Consider the following 9,794-nt stretch of genomic DNA (forward strand, 5'->3'; position numbering starts at 1 on the left):
CCACCAGCGCTTCCGCTCCGCGTATCGTACGGGCGAATGATAACAAAATTAGGTACATTATTTTAACTTAAAAATGTTAATGTATTGTAATGACGGTACGGTCTGGCCTAGTGGGTATTAGTGACCCTGCCTGTGAAGCCGGTGCTCCTGGATTCGAATCCTACACCGATAGTGGGACCATATTTTTGACCTTAAAGTTATGATAATTCTAAAGAAGGAAAAGTGATGCTTATATGGCAGGGGACATGTTTTTAAGCATATTCGTAATTTAAGAGGAAAAGTTAGAACGAGCGTTAGGTATAAATTAGGTATTTATATATTTTGATTGATGCTTATTGAATATTGAATTAAAGTGCAAAGTTTAAGCTTCATCGTTTAAATTATGTATGACGCTTTATACTGTTACATTTTTAGAAAAAAAATTAACGTGCTTCTTTGTCAAACTAAAATTAGCTTATTATTTTGTCGATATTGAATTAAAGTTTTCAAAATCCACAATAATATCTCTAAATTCTTAAGTTAATAGACAAAGCCGAAAAATTAGAAACAAAGGATTGCTGCTTAAATTTTAATATGCGTTTTTTGTCCTGTAAGGTCCAATATTGAATTAAAGTCTATAAAGATAAGTTTCATACTATAAAATAATATATGCAACCATATTATGAAAAGTAAGAAATTTCTGAGTGTAGCTTCCATTGTTATAGCCAAATCTATTTAAAAAGGCGCGAAATTCATACCTACGCCGCGCTGGTCCGTCAAGGTGCCGGCGCGGCACGCGGGAGCCTATCGTAGCATTCGTATCTATCTATACCTATAGGTACTTCGCCCGGTCGCCCCACCCCCCGCTCAGCTTCGTAAGCGCAGCTTGACTTTTCTTGTCATTCATTAGTTTGTTTACCGTGCACATAAATTAGATGCCGATATTACGTGAAATTAATGTAATTATGACTTCAAAATGAGTACAAAATGTTTGTTATGTGGACTGATTATTTGTAGTTACTTAGTGGTCCGAGAGCTGGTAGACATTTTGGAGTAGGTCCTTGAGGCAAGCTGAAAATTTGCCTGATACTTCTCCTATCATACCCTAACTCAGCACTGGAGGTCTGGCTGCAGGGTAGCGGGGCTACATCAACCCTTATATTTTTTAAGATTTTTTAGGGCTCCAAAAAAGTTCGTGAGGCAATCTGTAATTTTTACAGGTTGAAGTTAAGTATCTAAATAGTCACAAAAAAATAAGCCTGAACATTTGGTCGGGTCTTTGACCTTGCCAGAAGATCTAAAGAGTAACGTATGGCACTTACTCGTACGTAAAATTAAGTTTGTCTACTATAGTAATTGTATGCATTACAAAGTTATTTTTGTAGTACAGTAAATTAAAGACTACTAGGTAGGATGTACAGTCAGCAATACTATTCGCTTAGCACCGTTGCATACAAACTTCTTTACAGGGGTGGTATCTTTTCTCTGCAGCTGACTGTACAATGTGATTGTAACTATGACGATGGTGTATATTTATGATGTATGTTATTTATTGTGTTTTTTGTATGTCACTTAAGGGCTTCTGTTAAGGGAACGAAAATTTGATTATTTTTGCGCTACAACGCACGGTTTAGGAGATACAGCCCTGTAAATATTTTTTCTGTTTTTTTTCTATTTGTTTTTTTTTTTAAATGTTTATTAAGGGTCCACTGCAGGCGAACGAAAATGTTTATTATTTTGCGCTACGGCACACGATTTAGGAGATACAGAATTATAAAGATTTTTTGTGTTTTTTTTAATATATTAATTAAGGGTTTCTTAGTGGAACGAAAATTGATTATTTTTGCGCTCCGTCGCCCGTTGTTTTTCTTTTTAGTTTTTCATTGTGTTTTCTGTATGTTACTTAGGGGTTTCTCAAAGGGGAATGAAAATTAGATTATTTTTGCGCTACAACGCACGGTTAAGGAGATACAGCCCTCTAAAAAAAAATTTTGTTTTTTTTTTCTTTTCTTTTTAAACGTTAATTAAGTTAAACGAAAATTTTATTATTTTACACTACGACGCTATTATTAAATTATGTTAGGTTTTGAAATTTTTATATTAAATATATCTACTTATATATAAATTTGAAGTTTGGTTATGGAATTTTATATTATATAATATACAAAAAAAGAAATATAGGGCTGTATCTCCTAACCCGTCCGTCGTAGCGCAAAAATAATAAAATTTTCGTTCTCCTTTAAAAAACACTTTTAATATACAAAAAACACAATGAAACACAATAAGAAAAAAAAACTTTACACGGCTGTATCTTCTAAGCCGAGCGCCGTAGCGCAAAAACAATCAAATTTTCGTTCCACTTTAAGAAACCCTTAATTAATATTTAAAATAAAAACAAAAAAAAAACAAAAAATCTTTATAAGGCTGTATCTCCTGAACCGTGGGTCGTAGAGTAAAATAATAAAATTTTCGTTGAACTTAATTAACATTTACAAAGAAAAGAAAAAAAAAACAGAAAAATTTTTTTTAGAGGGCTGTATCTCCTAAACCGTGCGTTGTAGCGCAAAAATAATCTAATTTTCGTTCCCCTTTGAGAAACCCCTAAGTAACATACAGAAAACACAAAGAATAACAAAGAAAAAATCTTTATAGGGTTGTATCTCCTAAACCGTGCGACGGAGCGCAAAAATAATCAAATTTTCGTTCCACTAAGAAACCCTTAAGTAATATATTAAAAAAAACACAGAAAATCTTTATAAGGCTGTATCTCCTAAACCGTGCATCGTAGCGCAAAATAATAAAAATTTAGTTCCATTGCAGTGGACCCTTAGTTAACATTAAAAAAAAAAGAAGAAAAAACAGAAATAGTACATTTCGATGCTAGTGCGGAAAGTATGTCATACTTTACATACTTTCGAAGAATGACATTTCTGCACGTGTATCGAACGACGTTTTTTAACACCGTTGCGAAAAAATAAGAAAAACAACAAGTAAGGAATTCGAAACTTTTATATTATTAATTCTGTGACATTATTGACATTAGACTTATATTGACCGGGATATAGACCGTGATTACCTTTTGTATTATTTGTGAGCTCCCGATATTTCAAAACCACCGTGAATCATTCAAAACTCTAATTATTGACATTGACATTATGAAGAGGTGTTTTTTTTAGCTTTTATTCGACTAGAATGGATTTTGTTATTATTATTGAACCCACTTCATACAACATTGTACACATTGTATTGTTTTACTAATATAAAACATTGTACTATTATTACCTAAATATCGTTATTAACGATTATTTCAATACTCAATACTCAGTAATCAACATAAAAACCTACTGTTAAAGTAAGAATACGAAAAATATACATATTTCATATTTTATTACTTACCTCTTCATCATTATGAATATTGAAAAACCGTTCTTAATAAGTTGTCTGAATAGAACGGAACGCCTGTCAAAGGAGAGGCGTTTTTTATTTCTGCTTTAAATTTCCAAAGGCAACATTCGATATTGTTTTTATAAATGTACGATACACAAATAATCGTAATTAACCATATTTGGGTAATAATAGTACAATGTTTTATAGGTACAATTGTCTTATATAACATGCATTTAAAAAAAATCTTTCATTGAAGTGGGTTCAATAATAATAACACCCAGCTAAAAAAACACCTCTTCATAATGTCAATGTCAATGTTTTTCTTATTTTTTCGCAACTGTATTAAAAAACGTCGTTCGATACACGTGCGGAAATGTCTAATAATGACATACTTTCCGCACTAGCATCGAAATGTACTATTACAGGGCTGTATCTCGTAAACCGTGCGTTGTAGCGCAAAACTAATCTAATTTTCGTTCCCCTTTGAGAAACCCGTAAGTAACATTCAAAAAACATAATCGAACAACAAATAAGAAAAAAAAACAAAAAATCTTTATAGGGTTGTATCTCCTAAACCGTGCGTTGTAGCGCAAAAATAATCTAATTTTCGTTCCCCTTTGAAAAGCCCCTAAGTAACACACAAAACACACAATGAAAAACTAAAAAGAAAACAAACAAAGAAAAAAATGTTTATAGGGTTGTATCTCCTAAACCGTGCGTCGGAGCGAAGAGCAAAAATAATTAAATTTTCGTTCCACTTTAAGAAACCTTTATTAATATTTAAAAGATATATATAAAGATTTTTTAATTTTTTGTTTTCTTTTTTGTTTTTCATTGTATTTTTTGAATGTTACTTACGGGTTTCTCAAACGGGAACGAAAATTAGATTATTTTTGCGCTTCAACGCACGGTTTAGGAGATACAGCCCTGTAAAGATATTTTTCTGTTTTTTTTTTCTTTTTTTTAATGTTAATTAAGGGTCCACTGCAACGGAACGAAAATTGTATTATTTTGCGCTACGATGCACGGTTTAGGAGATACAGCCTTATAAAGATTTTTTTTAAATATAAATTAAGGGTTTCTTAAAGTGGAATGAAATTTTGATTATTTTTGCGCTACAACGCACGGTTTAGGAGTTACAGCCGTGTAAATATTTTTTTCGTTTTTTTTTGTTTTTTTCTCATATTAAAAAAGGGTTTCTTAGAGGGGAACGAACATTTTACTTTTTTTGCGCTCCGACGCATGGTTTAGGAGATACAGCCCTATAAAAAAATTGTTTTCTTTGTTTTTTCTTTTATGTTTTCATTGTGTTTTTTTATGTTACTTAGGGGCTTCCGATAGGGGAACGAAAATTTGATTATTTTTGCGCTATAACGAACGGTTTAGGAGATACAGCCCTGTAAATATTTTTTCTGTTTTTTTTTCTTTGTTTTTTTTTAAATGTTTATTAAGGGTCCACTGCAGGCGGACGAAAATGTTATTATTTTGCGCTACGGCGCACGGTTTAGGAGATTCAGCCTTATAAAGATTTTTTGTTTTTTTTATACCTATATTAATTAAGGGTTTCTTAAAGTGGAACGAAAATTTGATTATTTTTGCGCTCCGTCGCACGATTTAGGAGATTCAACCCTATAAAGATTTTTTCTTTGTTTTTTTCTTTTTTGTTTTTCATTGTGTTTTTTGTATGTTACTTAGGGGTTTCTCAAAGGGGAACGAAAACTAGATTATTTTTGCTCTACAACGCACGGTTTAGGAGATACAGCCCTCTAAAGATTTTTTTCCTTTTTTCTTTTTTTACTGTTAATTAAGGGTCCACTGCAGTTGAACGAAAATTTTATTATTTTGCGCTACGACGCACGGTTCAGGAGATAGAGCCTTATAAAGATTTTTTCGGATTTTTTTGTTTTTTTTTTTAAATATGAATTGAGGGTTTCTTAAAGTGGATCGAAAATTTGATGATTGTTTTTGTGCTACGACGCGCGGTTTAGGAGATACAGCCGTGTAAAGTTTTTTTTTCTTTTTGTGTTTCATTGTACGACCGGTCTGGCCTAGTGGGTGACCCTGCCTGTGAAGCCGATGGCCCTGGGTTCGGATCCCGGTAAGGGCATTTATTTGTGTGATGAACACAGATATTTGTTCCTGAGTCATGGATGTTTTCTATGTAATTATGTATTTGTATATTATATATATCGTTGTCTGAGTACCCATAACACAAGCCTTCTTGAGCTTACTGTGGGACTTAGTCAATCTGTGTAAGAATGTCCTATAATATTTATTTATTTATTTCTTTATTTATTGTCGACTGCCAGCGTATTTCGGAACGGCTTGACTCCTTGGCGCTGCGTAGAGATGTGGCCTCGCTCTGCATTTTCTATCGCGTGTATAACGGGGAGTGCTCCGAGGAATTGTTCGGATTAATCCCTGCAGCTTCTGTTCGCCATCGCCCTACGCGACAACATTACCATCCTCACCACTTAGATGGTTGGCAGTCCTCAACTGTGCGTTTCTCTAGAAACTTCCTGCCTCGCACAGCTAAACTGTGGTATGAACTGTCGCCTGCGGTATTTCCGGACCGATATGACCTTCAAACCTTCAATAAAAGAGCGTATTCCCATCTTAAAGGCCGGCAACGCACTTACAACCTCTCTGGTGTTGCGGGTGTCCTTGGGCGGCGGTAATCGCTTACCATCAGGTGATCCGTCTGCTCGTTTGCCTCCTATTTCATAAAAAAAAAATGTGTTTTTTATATATTAAAAGTGTTATGTAAAGGGGAACGAAAATTTTATTATTTTTTCGCTGCGACGGACGGTTTAGGAGATACGGCCCTATATATATTTTATTTATTTATTGTTGTGTTTTTTTGTATGTTATATAGGTATAATATAAAATTCCATAACCAAAATTCAAATTTTTATATAAGTAGATATACCCAATATAAAAAATTCAAAATCTAACATAACTTTTAATAAAAATATCCTCATATATCATAAATATACACCATCCTCATAGTTACAATCGCATCGACAGTCAGCTGCAGAGGAAAGATACCACCCCTGTATAAAAGTTTGTATGCAAAGGTGCTAAGCGAATAGTATTGCTGACTGTACATCCTACCTAGTGGTCTTTAATTTACTGTACTACAAAAATAACTTTGTAATGCATACATTTTGTTTAGTAGACAAACATAATTTTGAGTGCAAAAATAACTGCAATGCATACACTTTGTATAGTAGAGAAACTTAATTTTGCGTGCAAAGATAACTTTGTAATGCATACAATTTGTATAGTAAACAAACTTAATTTTGCGTGCAAGTAAGTGCCATACTTTTTATATCGCCTGGCAAGGTTTAAGACACGACACGACCAAATGTTCTGGTTTATTATTTTTATGACTATTTAGATACTTAATTTTAACCTGTAAAAATTACAGATTGCTTTTAGAACATTTTTTTGAATTTTGTGAAAAAATATTTTGCACGCGTCTGGCAAGGTTAGGTGACCCGCTAGCCCGTTGATCTATATACCGTTGATCTATATATCAATACCGTTTGACCGCTGCCTCGGCGGCGCACAGCGCGGCGCGCGCGAACATGCCGCGCGTTTGAAATTTAACGTAAATATAAGCACGGAATGCATACGTATCGGTATTTAGTGACGCACTGATTTTATATTTCTAATCTTTTGTGTGGGAACTAAGATCATTGTCATGACCGTTTAATATTAACTCTACAAACTTTAATTCAATATTGGCTATACTGCTTAACCAGAAATCAATATCTAGAGAAGCACATTGTCTACATTTCTAATTTTTTACAAGTATAATAAGCTGATCCATAATATCGTAATTTTGCAATATCAGCTACTTTAATTCTTTATTTACAAAATAATTCATGTTTTTAAGTTCACCAGAAAGCACATGTTCCAGATTTCTAAAAACCGAATATTGTGTATAAATTAAAGTGGTATTGAATATGTTAAAGTTTTTTGTAACTTTAATTCTATATTTACAAAGTTATTAGCAGAAATTAAAATATTTCAATATATCCGAACGCTCACACTAAAAATTTCTAACTTTTTACGGAAGTCTTATTTAACATGGTAACAATGACATATCGAAAAAGAAAAAACTTTAATATTATCAAAACCCATTTTTGTTCCACCGCTGGTCTATCCCGGTAAGGGCATTTGTGTGATGAACACAAATATTTGATCCCGAGCCATGGGTGTTTTCTATGTACCTATATATAAGCATGTATGTATTTATCTATGTAAGTATTTACATATTTCGTCGCCTAGCACCCATAGTACAAGCTTTGCTTAGTCCGGGGCTAGGTTGATCTCTGTAAGATGTCCCCTAATAAAGGGTGTCGCAAAAAGGACGCAAGATTTGAAATTCATGAAAAACACATTTTTTTTTCGTTATAATATATTTGTATATAAAATCTTGAAATACATAAAATAGGGTTATTTGTGGAATAATACGTCAGGCAAATGTCCTCCTAGGCTTTGCTGGCACATACGCACTCTTTTGTCAAAATTTTCTATGACTATTTTGCATAGATGCGGCTGAATTTCTCCGATGCAGCGTCGAATTTCCTCTTTTAAAGCATGAGTGGTTGTGGGCTTATTGGCATAGACTTTAGACTTTAAATAACCCCATAAAAAGAAGTCTTATAGGCGTTAAATCGCGATCACACGACTAGGAAATGATCAAGTGGCCCCGTCTTGTTGAAACCACATTGGTTCCACATCGATATTTTTACACCATTTTTACAAACCCTAAACCCTAAACATTCAGCTGTCAAATTGTTTTTTTTTTAGGGTTGCCAGCACTAAAATACAAAAATGGCGGCAAATTAAAATCTTTCGTCCTTTCTGGGACACTCTTTATTTATTTATTTAATATGTATTTATTTAAATTTTGTAGTTTTTAGATATATTTTTATGTATGTATGTATGTGTATGTATGTATGCTAGTTTTAAGGTATTTATCTACTTATGGGGCACTAGTTGCCAAAAATATAGATATTTCATTTGAATAATTTAATCTGTATTATCCAATCCGAAAATTAAGGGTCTCCGGCAAGCTCGGTTATCGATACAAAGGTAGTTCCGCTCTCATTTTATAACGACTAGCTAGATTACTCTGAAACTTTGTACTTACAATAGGATAAGGCATATCTATATCTGTAATTAGTTTATGTAGCTTCAGATACCATAGTTAAAAAAATACAGCGAATTTAAGTTTTTCGTACAAAATTTGTTTTTGTTCTATTTTGTTTGTTTTATAAACTGGAGCATATAAACTAATTTCAGATCTAGATATACCTCATGTCATTGTATGTGCAAAGTTTTATTACAATTCAACACGTAGTTTTAAAATGATAGCAGAACTACATTTGTATGGGAAGGTTTAATTCGGCCGAGCTTGCCGGGGGCTCAAGCTATTTCCAAAGTTGCTGAAAGTTACGGACCAAAAACATCCATTTGCTGAAACAAGGGTGTTTGTTACGGCTGCAATTAATGTAAAATTAATTAGCGAGAATAATTTACCCTGGGGCCAAATTTATGTAAGGGACCATTAGACGATGCTAAATACTGTACTTTAACATTAAGTAGGTAAGACGAATCAAAATAATAATATAATATAATATTTCAGCCTATAAACGTCCCACTGCTGGGCACAACCTGCATTGGGCTATAGTCCCCACTCTAGCCCAATGCAGGTTGAAGACAACATACACCTTTGAATTTCTTCGCGGATGTATGCAGGTCACGATGTTTTCCTTCATCGAAAAGCTAGTTTATTTAATCGTATGGCGTATATACATAAACATTCTTTATAAAATTGGATAATAGTCTAAGATAATTATAAGTCCACATTCAGGGTCCCGAGCCACGAGATTACGTCAGGTGTTAATTTAAACAGATCTTCCGGGGGGCCTGCAAATGAGTGCAGAGGGCAGAGTGCGTCCTAGAAAAGCTAGTCGTAAATATCAAATGATATTCCGTACATAACTTTCGAAAAACTTATTGGTACGAGCCAGGATTTGAACCCGCGACCTCCGGATTGAGTCGGACGTCAGATCCACTCGGCCATCACCGCTTAATCAAAAACTGTAGAAAAAGTTTCATATTGTCCGAACAATTTGGAAGTGGGAATTGAGTTCCATGGACGCCCCAGTGCAGGAGAAAAATTCAAATGTATGTTGGTTTCCTCTTGCATAGTGTCATTGACCGCCGGCATGGCGGTAAGACAGCAATATAATGGTCGGGGAGCCCAAGAGGGGATTCTTGAAGTCACTCGAGCGCGTCAGAGGGGATGATATGGGGGTTACCTTATCCTGTTGAGTACCTCCACCAAGTATGCGTCCTTGACACCGAGCAGGGAGTAGGACAGCCCGTCAGAATATTAATGACTCAGGTAC

Source organism: Cydia strobilella, chromosome 5 (assembly GCF_947568885.1).
Source record: "Cydia strobilella chromosome 5, ilCydStro3.1, whole genome shotgun sequence".
Classification (NCBI taxonomy): Eukaryota; Metazoa; Arthropoda; class Insecta; order Lepidoptera; family Tortricidae; genus Cydia; species Cydia strobilella.